Raw genomic sequence first — 14438 nt, forward strand, 5'->3', positions numbered from 1 at the left:
GCTACATGTAACTCATAATTAACTATATTAGCTGCAAGGCCTCTATGTATTGAGGATCAAGAAAATATCATTCCTAATCTGACCTCAGATACTTACCAGCTGTGTAACCTTTTCTCATCGGCAAAATGGGGATAATAATTGTAGTCGCCTCCCATGACTTTTGAGAATAAAATGAGATATTTGTAAGTTGCTATATAAGCTTTATATTATATAAATTCTAGTTTTTGTTATTCTCATCATTATAGAAGATTTATACTGAGCAATGTAGTAAACTATAAATCTGAGACATAAAATGTTTACATAACCTTATACAAGTCCATTTGCTACAAATATAAACTATTTGAATCATTCTTAAGACCCAGAAGATGGAATCTTTGACCAGCTCACTGTGATTTCCCAAATGAAGGAGGACCAGATATCAGGGATTATTGAACAAATAGTACCTTCTAATTCTTGGACACATTCACCTAGGTAAACATAGATAGCAGTAGATCCTTTATTTCTTTGGGGCCCACTGAATTACCTTCACTCCTTGCATTCCAACTCTTATCTGTAAAGATAAGAAAAGAAAAAAAAATAAAAGAACTGTTATCAGTAAAATACAGATCTGCCTGATTCAGGTTTGGTCTCAACTCCTTATTGCTTATACCTAATATTAAGGACCTGAATAATCTACCTTGACTTCTTCCAGTTGCCCAAATTTTGGGAGCTCCCATTTGCAGCAGGTTAGGTTAACTCCTCCAATTTCCTCTTTCTTTCATGAAGCGGCCAGTTTACTATTAAATCCTTGCTGAAATTTCTAATTTCAAGAGGTCCAAAAACAAAACCCTTCAAGTTCCTCCTATTAAAGCCTGTTTTTGGACCTCCAGCTGTTTATGATTTTTCTAGATGACATTTAGTTGATTATTCCCAGTTGGTCTTCTTTCGTAGACCTCTTAATATGACTAGTTGAATTCCCCAATCACCCTCTTGATGCTTATTTTAAAATATGTTATTAATCTCTTATTTTTAATTGTCTGAATTTCTCCTGTACCCTTCCTCCTCCTCCCCAAGAAAGCCAAACCTTAGAACACATGTTAAAAGAAAGGGAAAAAAAAGAAAACCCATCAATAAACTGAAAAAAAAATCTGACATTACATGCCACATTCTAATCCTATGGACTTCCCTCCTCCCTGAATATTATGGAATCAGGATGTATACTTTTTTTATATTTCTTCTTTGAAAACATTCTTTTTCAACTTTCTTCTTTTTCAACATTCAGTTTTTGTAGTGTGGTGTTTGTTATCCTTTCAGTTTACATTCTCATAGTCCCTGCCTATATTATTTGTATCTACTCACTTCTCTTCAGATCATAAAGGTTTTTCAAGCTTCTGAGGGAATTGAGGGCTTTAGAACAACAAGTGGTTAATTATGGGAACTGAGTCAACCACACTGACACTATCTTGTAACTCAATTCTGGAGCTAGCTCCACTCGCTTTTGATTCAATTATGGGTCCACTCCAGCTTTTATCTTGTGAGAAAAGTTTATTCAATTGTGGAAATTGGGAGAAAACCTTGTTGTATCTTTTGAACCTAACCCTACATGGCTAGGAAACTGGACCACCTCTCTCTGATGCTTAGGGACCTTTAACCAAGCACCTAAGACATGTTGACTAGAAACTCAATCAGATCCGAAGATTGATGCCAAAAATTTTCTCACAATTTTACATCTCAAGAAACCTATGTGTCTTATCTGAAAACTGGCCCATTCTGTTTAATCAGTTATTTATCCACGTCCCTTTGATTGTTTACAGACAATTAGATGAGTGGGACATTTTTTTTCTGAATTCAAGAAACTTCACAATTACATCTATATGTTCTCTCCTTACCATCTCAGAAAATCCCATAACTTTCATCCAATTAGAAAGCAGATTACCTAATGTTGTATCATTCTCTTTTAATTAATTGTTCTTATTTGATTATTTTTTTAATGCATAAAAGTCCCTGGATTCAAAGTCCAGACCTAAGTTGATGAAAGTGTCTGGTCCTGGTTTGTTGGGCAATTGCCATGCATTGCTTAGTAAATTGATATGCTCAGAAGATTGAACCTTTGTTTTCCTCAGTCATTTCATTTTTACCTGTCACAATTCTTTGTATTAATAGTAGTCATTTCTTACAATACTATTATATACTATTATTCACAATTTGTTTAAACATCCCTATTCATGGGACATTTATATTTCTTTCTTGCCACAAAAAAAGTACTGCTACAAATATTTGGGTGTTTATGGGAAATTTTTCCTCATGTCTAGGAATAGAATCACTAGATTAAAGGTATGGAAATTTCAGTCCATTCATTTGAATAATTCCAAATTGATTTTCAAAATAGTCACATTATTCACAGCTCCACCAACAATGCACTAGGGTGACTATCTTCCCACAAATTCTCCAACATTAATTATTCCCATCTCTTGTCATCCTTGTCAATATTCAGGTTGTGTTGCGAAACCTCAGGTTTGCTTTGATTTGAATTTCTCATAACTAGTGAGTTGGAGAATTTTGTTATATGGATATTTATTGTTTACAACTTTCCTTTTGAGAACTATTTATGCATATCTTTTGGCCACTCATTTATTGGGGAATGACTTTTGATATTATACTTTTATTAGTTGCATATATTTCTTGGATACCAAACTGTTTGTAGAAAAATTTGGAACATTTTTCCCTATTTTACTGCCTTCTTTCTTATCCTAAATTATTTCTGCAAAAGCTCATCAATTTCATATTATCTTGCCAATATTTGTGACAGTTATATGACCTGTTTCTCTTCCAATTTTAATGGTATAACCTTTACAAATATTTACTGAAATATTTTGTTTTTACATTGCCAAATTTCTCCAAGTGTCATACTCGTTACTGCCTCATAGAGTTATAATATAACAAAAAGCAAAAAAAGTTTTAAAGAGATAAGGAAAAGTTGGAAGATTAAAGATAACAGAAAAAACAATAAATATTTAAAAATGTCTGAAAATATATGCAGTGTAGGTACTAAATTTTCATTTGCCTTCTTTGAGACTACCTTTGTTCTTTGTAATTCTGCAAGATAAACTTCTTTAATTTTGTGGTTGTTCTTTCCATTTATGTCTTTGGAATCATTGTGTGTATTGTTTTCTTGGTTCTACTTATTTTACCTGCTGTAAGATTTTGTAATGGCTCTATATTTCTCTGTATTCATCATTTTTGCTGTTTCTTGCAGTAGAGTAATATTCCATTACATTCGTGTTCCATGTTTTTAAGTCATTCTTCAATTAGTGGGAATCTACATTGTTTCCAGATTATTGCTAGCACAAAAAAAGTGATACTATAAATATTTTGAGTGTATAATTACTTTTTTTTTCTTATCAATGACCTCTGTATGGGGTATATGCCTAGATGTACTAATTTCCTTTTGGCAGAAATCTTTCAAGCTCATGTAATCCAAATGATATATTTCGTCTTTAGTTATAACTTCTTTCATGCTTAACTGAGAAAGGTATGCGATCTGCTTCACATCTCATATTTTAATGTTATGGCCTTTAATTTTCAGGTCATGTATCCATTTTGAATTTATTATGCCACATTGTATAAGAGGTTTATCTGAGCCTCATTTCTTCCAGAATGGTTTCTAGCTTTCCGCACATTTCTTACCCTTGATTCCTATTTTTTTTCTTTACTTGACATAGGCTTTCGTTCAGTTATTTAACTCCATGAAGTCTACTGCCTCCACTTACTTATTAAGCTCACTTCCCTTTCCAGACCGAGAGTGAATGGTCCTTTAATCTCTCAAGTTAATTCTTTTTATAGGAGTTCTCTGAATAAACAATGTAAAATGACTTCTACAGTTGCTTTAGGAGAGGATGAATTTTGTGTATTTCTAGGCAATTCCTATTCTGAAGTGTATATGGAGGGCTCTAAGAATATACATATGTGTGTGTGCATGTGCATATGTGTGAGTGTGTGTGTGTAATCAGACATGATAAGTATTTACATAATAAAAGAATTACAAAATTAATGAGTCAATATGTGGTATGCCGATTTATCAGTGAAGATTTAGGATAATCAGTTTACAACACTCAGCTTTTCATCAAATTGAGAAAAAAAATTCACAGCAAGTTTCTCTGATAAAATTTAAATTTCTCAACTATGCAGGGAATTGAGACAAATTCATACAAGTGCCTTTGCTCAGTTGATCAATGGTGAAAGGATATGAATGGACAGTTTTCAGCTTTTAAAGCTATCAATAGTCACATAAAAATGTTCTAAATCACTACCGATAAGACAAATACAAATCAAAACTTGCTGCGAATTGTTTTCTCAAATTCCTGTTTTCTTTTTTTTTTGCTTTGCTAATTTTGTTTGTGCAAAAAGTTTTTAATTTGGTGAAATCGAAATTATTTATTTTCCATCCATTGATTCTTTCTAAATTTGTGTAGTCATAAACTCTTACCTTATCCATGGATATGATGGGTACATTTTTCCATGCTCCTTAAATTTCTTATATTATGACTGTTGTCATGTTTTCATGAGAGAAATGCAAATTAAAACAACCCTGAGGTACCACCTCACACCTATCAGATTGGCTAACATGATAAAAAAGAAAAATGACAAATTCTGTAGGGGATGTTGAAAAATTGGGACAGTAACGCATTGCTGGTGGAGTTGTGAATTAGTCTGACTATTCTGGAGAAAGGTTTACAACTATGCCCAAAGGGCAACAAAACTGTGACTACCCTTTGATCCAGCTAGATCTGTATCTCAAACTGAAAAAAGATAAAGAAAAGGGACCTATTTTTAGTTGCTCTTTTGTGGTGGAAAAGAATTGATAATTGAGGGGACATCCATCAATTGAGGAATGATTGAATGAGTTACGATATATGACTATGATGGAATAATATTGTGCTATAAAGAGTGATAAGCAGTATAGTTATAGAAAAAAGCAATACTTATATGGGAAGACTTACAGAAATGATGCTGAGTGAAGTGAGCAGAACCAGGAGAACATTATGCACAGTAATAACAATATTGTAAGGATGACCCACTGTGAAAGACTTAACTACTCTGACCAAGACAACTGCAAAGAACCCAAAATTAAAAATCTATTCACCTCCATAGAGAGAACTAACAAACTCTGAATATAGATTGAAGCATACTTTTTTTAAATTTTCTTTTTCTTTTTTTATTGTTTTGTCTGTGTTTTCTTTTGCAATATGGCTAATATGAAAATATGTTTCGCATTACTTCACATGTGTAATAGATATCAAATTGCTTGCCTTTTCAAAAAGGGAATAGTGCAGGTGGGAAAAAGAATTTCAAACTCATTTTTTTTAATGAATGTTTAAATGTGGTTTATATGTAATTGGGAATTATTTAATGAAATATCTATCAACATGCCAATATGAAGAAAAGCTAGTTATCATTCTCCTAAAATACACATTCCAAGTAAAATTGAAAATGTTGCTTACTGATTAGGGACTAACATTACATAGATGAAGATAATACCCTTTCCCTCTTGGAGTTTAAAATTTTTGAGATGTACCAACAACTCTAATACACAGTAGGTTATTATGAAAGAGCGGTCTGGATACAAAAAGTTCAAGAAAAAAAGTTAATTGGAGAGAACACTAGAAATCTGAGGATCAGGAAAGAGGTGGCACCTGAGCTAACTCTAAACAGAAAAGGTGGCTTTGGAAAGGCTTAAAATGAAGAGTAAGGACATTCCAGGCATAGAGGTCAGACTATATAAATGTAGAGAGGCAAGAGATACTGGAGTTTGGAGACTAGCTCCTAGTCCTGTCTGACTAGAAGGCAATTATATGTCACTCATTATGATATCTAGAGGTAATAGCAATTATACATAATTTCATATAACATATGGAATGAAATAACCCCACTAATGAAACTATATAAAAAACAGTAAAAATTATGAGAGGAAGTGTGACATGATAAAAAGAGAGCTGGCCTGGATTCATGAAGACCTGGGTTTCAAAGCCTTCCTTTGACACATACAGATTTTGTAACTCTGGGCAAGTCACTTAACCTCTTAGTCTTCTAAGTTACTCTCTAAGTTTATAAATTGCAGAGAAGATTCAGGCCTGCCTTGGTAAAGGAAATATCTTTGCCTTAGATTTCCCTGTGTTAATGAGCTCACAAATTCAATCCTTGGCCTAAAAGTTATTATTATGATTAATATAAAAATATTTGCTGATTTATGACCTATTATTTAGTATTATTTTGTGGATCTTCAATAAAATAGCTTAAGAAATTTGTATACTTAGACAACTACATAAATCAATTTAATTAATTAATTACTAAAACAATTATCATTTATAAGTTTACCCTAACTTCCAGAACATGTGCAGGGTTAAAAAAAATTATAATTACTCACACTTTTCTTCTTAAAAAAAATTAGTGAAAGCAAAATTATTTTTATACCATTAAAAATAAAATGATATATATTAATTATTTCACCTTTATCTCATTTATGTCTATTTTGTGTATGTTTCATAATGCAACATTAGTACAATAATATATACATGTAATTTATAGGTAAACACAAAACTATTTGTTTTTAACTGAAAGAGGTACATTATCAAAATAGTTTTAAGACATTGTGCCAGGTCACTGAGAGGTTAAATTACTTCCCATGGTCATATGACTGTCATGTATCAAGAGGAGGCCTGCTAAGTCAAATTATCGCTCAATTAATTCTGGCTCCTTACACTGACCTAAATTATGCCTACTTTCTGATTATGAACTCTACTTCTAGTTTCTACCTTCTGCCAAAGATAAAAAATAAAAAAATAAAAGAGGTGATTCCAAATCTAAAATTATTATTTCCAAGGTTTATAAAATAGTGAATGAGATATATAATCTAGGTTACCCAATGGAGAGATTGCTATAATTGGAGTGAGGATGATCTAAGTTTAAATCCTGACTCAGACACTCATTAGTTTTGCAACTCTGGGTAAATCACTGAATCTTTCTTATACTAAGTTTCATCACCTTTAAAATGGAAATAATTATAGAAATTATCTTCGTATCAGGACCCCTCCCATTTTCCTTGAGGGGGCCTGTGTCTGACTCAGAGTTTCTCTCTCTCCTACCCACTTCTTAATAAATGTTTTGGGTCTAATGATAAAGTTGAGTCCTTCAATAACACTAGCCCAGATCAGCAAATCTGCATTCTTTTTTTTTAACTTAAATAAACTTAAATATAACATAAGAAAAGGAAAAAAAATGTCATGTGCACAGCAGAACATAGGAGAGGATTCAAAATATATAACAATGACTTCATTTCAAGAAAGACTATATATTAAATATTGTGTTATGTTGAAAGCCATCCATCTTTTCTTTTCTTCCTTGGAGGTTTTCTTTTGTTCTCTGCTGTATACTTTATACTTTGTTCTTTTTCCCCCTTCCTCTCCCCTGCCTGCCACCCCAAGGCTATAATTGAGCATGGATGTATTTTTGTATAGGGATTGATATACATACATGTATACATATATACTCATACATGCAAGCATACATACATACATATATAAACATATCCTTTTCCTAAGACATTGTACTCCTAATCTTTGTTTTTATGTTTGTGCATATCTCTTTTATTCCTCCCTCTCCTAACTCCTCTACTTTACTTCTATCTGGTAACTTACCATCCTTTTACTTAACCTACCCCCACTCCAGCAATCTTTCCCTTATCCTCCCATTCCCATAAATCTAAACTCCCTTCCACATTCCCCTTTTATCCTATTCCTTCACCATCTTCTCTAAAAATCCCTACTTTATCCACTCCCTCCTCCCTATCCTCTTAGAGTTCTGAGTCTCTTGACTCCAGGCCCAGCACTCTATCTGCTGTACCAGCTAGCTGCCTTATACTTTAAACATGTCTTGTTTAGAGTAGATGAAAACATTATGAATCAGTTTGATTCTGGTTTGGGGAGAAACAAGACCTATGGTAAATTCTTTGAATTGTTGTAATATTTCTTAACTAAAGTGTAGTTTAAAATGTCTTGGAACATCCAATTATGAAAAGTTTCTAATCCTCCTTTTGAGGGCCAGAATATGAAAAAAAGGTGTGCATGCATGGGGAAGGCTGGAGCCTTCCCACACATACCTACATTTCACAGATTTTGTAGATCTCTATCATTCTTGTATCATAACGGCAAACTCACTGAATTCATAAAAATGTAGTCAAGTGGAAAGAGTACTGGTTTGGGAATCAGATTTGGATTCTAGTCCCTGCTATATACAACTGACTTGCACATGACTGTGGAAATAGTATTTTTGTTTTTCTTTTTGTTTCATTTTTGTTTGTTTGTTTTTTGCCTTAGAATTTCAGTTTATCAAAGTTATAGGACCAGAGTTCAAATCCTAACTCTGCTCCTTACAACTTGTGTGACCTCAATCAAATGGCTTAATCCATCTCTGCCACAGTTTCTTCATTTTTAAAATGAGGGGATCATTTATAGTAATCTCTGTGGTCTTTTCTAGATCAAGACAGATGATTCTGTGACTTTCAGCTGAGCAATTGACTACATTCGATAACTGTTGGATTTGGAGTTAGGAAAATGATTTTTATCTCATATGAAATGCTTATTAACTATGTGAGCCTGTGAAAGTATACAATCATAACTATTAGATGGACTAAGAGATCATTTGGACAACCTACTTATTTAAGATTTGAGAACACTGAGGCATAGAAAGATTCAGCAACTTGCCAAAGGTCACACAGGTAGCAAATAGGAGTCCTCTGACTCCTATTCCAATGTTTTATTTTTTTCCCCCCCACAGTTCCACATTGTGCCACCTAATCATTCTCAGCCTTAGTTTCTTCATTTGTACAATGGGGATAATGGTAGCTAAAGAGCATGGCTCACCTAATTAGTATTAGACTCAAATAAAATCATGATTGTAAATTGCTTTGCAAACCATAAAGCTCTATTTAAAGGAGAGTTATTATTTTACTTTGGGTGGTGAGATATAGTTAGCAAGTTGAGTTCTTAAAAAAAGTTGAAGTCCACGTTGACCTAGTTCAACTTATCAATCAGATTCACTGAAATGTCAAGTACATATCTTAAGACTATAATTTGTTATTGTGACAATGGCACCATGAACAGGAAAATACCTTTTTGACTACACTAGATAACTGCCCCTATACTTTTGTCCTTACATGTTTTTAGTCTTAAAGAATTTTACTCTGTTCTCCTTTCTCCTTTCTCATTTTATTCCACAGGACTAATGCCATTTCACTATTTTCTCTGCATATGGTATTTGGAGCAAAAATAAACTAGTTGTAAGTCAAATCTGAGAAAAGCAAAGTGACATAGAACGGCTGTGGACAAGAATGCACTTTTGAGAGGTCTAACTTTTCCTTGAACCTTTATTTTAATTTACTGCTCAATCGGTTATTGTTCCTATGACTCTGAAGTACTACAAGGGCTAACTTCCCTTTTTATATAAAACTTAAGAGGATGTAGTGCCTTTTTTTTATTGTCTGATAACAGACCACCTCCATTGTAGGCTGGCCTTTGTTAATTCCCTGTTGGAGAATGAGTACATATGAAACTTACCTTGAAAAACCTCTAACAGTTCCACACAGTGAAAAATACTACAGTTCAATGCCTTGAGCATAATGAATGGCTGTGACATTTGCTAGGCCAGTACTCCATGTTCTGTACTGGCAATATGTCTGACCTACCTTTCCAAACTTATTTCCCAATACTCTCCAAATTAAGCTCTCTGCTCTAGCCAGACTAGCTTCTCAGTGGATTCAAGACATGTCTTTCTTGATCCTACCTCCATGACCCTTCTCATAGTGGTTTTCCTAAATGAAATGCCTCACTCCACCCCAGGGGTTATTTGGTATACCTTTCATTTCAACACATACACTATATCGGCTCCATGTGGGAAAAGGACCGTTTTTGCTTTTCTTTGTTTCTCCAAAACTGAGCATACTATAAGTACTTAATAAATTATTTTTGATTTATTGATATTGCAGATCTGACATTGATTCAATTCCCCCTTTTGTCTTGCAGTTACATTATCATCTCCCTTTGTTTCTGTGACACTGCACTTTCCCAGTTTCTGCTCCTTACTATGATACTTCTTCTGTTCTCTAAAGGATGAGATTCATAAAAGTCTATTTTTCAGTCTTTTGTTTTGTTCTTTACATTCTTAACCTTTATTTTCTCCTCTACTTCTACTACTTCAGCTGTGTACAGATAACTCCAATTTCAAACTTTTCTTATCAACTTCTTTCTTTTAGGCTCCTGATTCACACTTCTTACAACCTTCTGGTTTCTTATTTTGGATGTCCTTTCTGAACAACCCACTCAACATGTCCCAAACCACACCCAAACCATACCTTGCCACTTTTTATAAAAATGGAAATTATCCAAGTCTTACTCTTTACTTCTTTTTTTTTTTTTTACTGGGATTGCTATTCCTTCAGCCATTGGACACATAGCCTGAGTCAACTTTGAATTTTCAGTATTCTTTTTTTGAATTGAATATGTTCTATTTTCAAATGACAATTTTTTTTCATCCCACTTCCAAAATTTCTCTCGATTCCCATGGTTGTCATCTCAGTAGGTATATTTATTTCCTCTTAAACTAATCATAATATTCCCTTTCTTGTCAGTTTCCTAGTCTCCAGCTGATCTATTCCTACCCCTCCATGCTAGATTAAATCTTCATGAAATAGGCTCTGCTGACTTTTTCATACAACACTTACCAAACATTTGTTAAATGCCTACTGGATGAAGACTACTTCAATAAGTTCTAGGAGGGACGTACATTTTAAGGAAGACAGTCTATAACAGTCTGTATCTATGTGACCAAGAGCAAACAACTTATAAGTGTCCTGGGGATTTGTCAAAGTCTTTAAGTTATAGAGAAGTCACTGATATATGTGGAGGGAGTTTCTTTCCAGGATGGTGTCCATGTTAATAATGTTGCTGTCCTATGCATAATCTTAAAGTGGCTTCCCATTGACTACTGAAGGAAGCACAGACTCTTTTTCTTGAAACTCAAAGCCCTGAACAATTGCTATAAAACTACATTCAATGAATTATTTTCACCTCCCAAAACTTAAAAAAAAAAAGCAACATCTTAAGGGCAGCTAGGTGGTGCAGTGAATAGAACTCCAACCTTGGAGTCAGGAGGACCTGAGTTCACATCCAGCCTCAGATACTTAACACTTACTAGCTGTGTGACCCTAGGCAAGTCACTTAACCCTAATTGCCTCACCAAAAAAAAAAAAAAGCAAAAAACTCAATATCTTTCTAATCTATCTCCACCTATCTATGCATATATAAAATATGTATCTATCATATAATTTATATGTATGTGTACACACACACACACACACACACACACGTGTGTGTGTGGGGGGAGAGAGAGAGAATTAATAAAGCTTAAAACAGCATTAAGGCTTTTGGGGAATCCAGTAATGCTTTGTTGTTGTTGTTGTTGCTGCTGCTGCTGCTACTGCTTTCATTATTAAATGATTTTTCTCCCTATCTCACCCACCCAAGCTGGAAATGTAGGAATTATTTATGGGACTAATGCTACTGCTGATGAACATAAAAATTATGAGCTCCTGTGTTTCTGACCTGGTTCAATTCACCTCTCTTTAGGCAATCCAGTCTTTCCCCACCTTGAGGCTCAATATTAGTCAATTTTAGCCCAGATTCCCTGAGATCAAGACATCCATCTGCCTCAGCCATACCGGGAACAGGAACATAAGCATGAGCCATCAAGCCTGGCAAAGAGCACTATAATGTGAATGATAATTATAATGATGATAATCATAAGATCTCAATTCTCTGTTTTGTATACCTGGCATGTCATATCATCCAATTCTGTCCTAAAGCTTCATAATTTCCAACCTGTGCCTTTGATCATACCATAGCCTCCACCTTAGATGTCTTTTTTCACCTTAAATCTTCTTGTTATAACTCTAACCCACCTTTCATTGAAGAAATTAAATGCTACCTGATCTGCTAAGCTTTTCCTGACAATGAAGCTGGAAATTATTTCTTGTTATTCTCTACTACCATGACACTTTGTTTATGCCTATCTTTTAATGTTTACCGTAAAATGAAACGTGTTAATTTACTCTTGTCTTTGTCTCTAATAAGCTGACAAACCATTTCACTTTTCTCTGTCTCAATTTTCTCAAGCATAAAATAAGAAGTTGGGCATATATGGTCTCTAATATCCTTCGTGACTTTGAGATTCAATGATTCTGATTATCTCAGCATGCCTTATCTCCTACATTAAGCCATAAGTATCTTGATGGTGGTATCTATGTTCCTATCATTATTTTCTGGTCAATCCTTCATTCATCCTGAAAATCCAGTAATGACTTCATGGAGAAGGTGAGACTTGGAGGAGAATTAGGCCTAAATTACAAAGATGAGAAAATGTATTACAGAGATATAGAATAGCATGAAAAATGCAAAAGAGACAGAGTATTGCTGATATCTAGAAAAATAATGAGATTATGATTCTTTCTAGAGAAAGATTTTTATAATAGAATACAGAATCAATAAGTGAAAATAGGGCCTATTTTGTATAGAGCTCTTTATGTCAACATACACGTGTGAATTTTAGTCTAGGGGCAATGGGGAGCCATTAAATTTAGAGCAATGGGAATGACCTGTTCAAAGTGGTGTTTTAGTAATATTAACTTCGCATTGGTGTATAAGATGTATTAGTAGAGAAAGATGGTGGATACAAAGATATCAGTTAAAAGAGTTTTGCAGTAAGTAATAGGTAATAAAAAACCTGTACAAGAGATAGCAATGGGAGTAGTACACAATACTTACCTACGATTTCATGCCTTGCAAATTATTTTACTTATATTATCTTCTTTGAGCTTAATTATTCTGATACAGGTATAATGAATATAAATCCCTATTTTGCAGATAAGGACACTAAGGAACAGAAAGACTAAATTACTTGACCACAAAGTTAGTAAGTAACACTCTTTGATCCCAGATCTTCCCTGATTCTAAATTAATTACTCTTTCCAATTCACCATTCTACCTCACATGGAGAAGAGAATAGATATCAGCAATATTATGAAAAAGAGAACCAATTAGGGGCAGCTAGGTGGTGCAGTGCATAGAGTACTGTCCCTGAAGTCAGGAGGACCTTAGTTCAAATCCGACCTCAGACACATAACACTTACTAGCTGTGTGACCTTGGGCAAGTCACTTAACCCCATTGTGTAACCAAAAAAAAAAACAATTACAAAAGGATCAAATCACAACTAGGCCTAAAGCAGAATTCTTAACTAAACAAGGGATAGAGGCGGCCATTAAATATAAAATCAATATTTTTGACTACATGAAATGAAAAACTTTTGTAAGAACAAAATCAATGCAGCAAAGTTAGGAATAAAAATTAATTGGGGGAGTAATTACATCAAATATCAGCAGTCAATTTGATACCAAGATAATAGTGAGAAATAATATAAGAATTAGTACAATTAATACAAATATATAAAAGCAGATTGTGTGTATTATTTACAAAACCAGCAGCCATTTTAACAAAGGCTAAGCTGTCAGAGGACAAGAACAAATAGTTCTCAAAACAATCAAACTATGAATAATCATATGAAAAGTGTCTTAGTCACTAATAATAAGAGAAATACAATTAAAAAGCACTCGTATGTTACTTCACCCACAGCAAACTAGGAAATATGAGAAAAGATAATAATAATCTATTGGAAAAGCTATAGAAAAGCATGATCACTAATATAATCAAGTTATTCTGTGAAGCAATTTTGAAATGTGATTAAAAAAAAACACAGAAATATACCTAATCCTCTGCCTCAGACATCCCAGTGATAGACATAGTCTCCAGTGAGGTTAGTGGCAGAAAGAAAGGTCCTTAAACCACAGCAAAATATTCATAGGAGCCCTTTTATTATAGCAAAAGAAAATGAAAACAAAATAAAAATTATGGAAAGGCTAAGAAAAATACAATATATTAAAAGTAAAAGAATATTGCTATAATATAAGATGCAGTGAAAGATTTAGAGCCATATGTGAAGACTTATATGAACTGATACAGAATGAAATAATTAGAACTATGAAAACAATATACACAATTAATGTATCTCCATAAATAAAAAGAATTGCCCTCCACCACCTATTAAAAAAAATAAACTAAAATAAAGAATATATGCAATATATATGTATATATGTGTGTATAAATATATGTATGTGTGTATATATATGTGTGTGTACATATATATACACATATACACATATATACATACACATACAAATGCACGTGTGTGTGTATATCTCTATATATGTGTATATATCTATATCTATATATCTATATATACATACATATATATCTATATATACATACATACATATATATACATACATACATACATA

Source organism: Phascolarctos cinereus, unplaced genomic scaffold (genome assembly GCF_003287225.1).
Source record: "Phascolarctos cinereus isolate Bilbo 61053 unplaced genomic scaffold, phaCin_HiC Scaffold_726;HRSCAF=1367, whole genome shotgun sequence".
NCBI lineage: Eukaryota > Metazoa > Chordata > Mammalia > Diprotodontia > Phascolarctidae > Phascolarctos > Phascolarctos cinereus.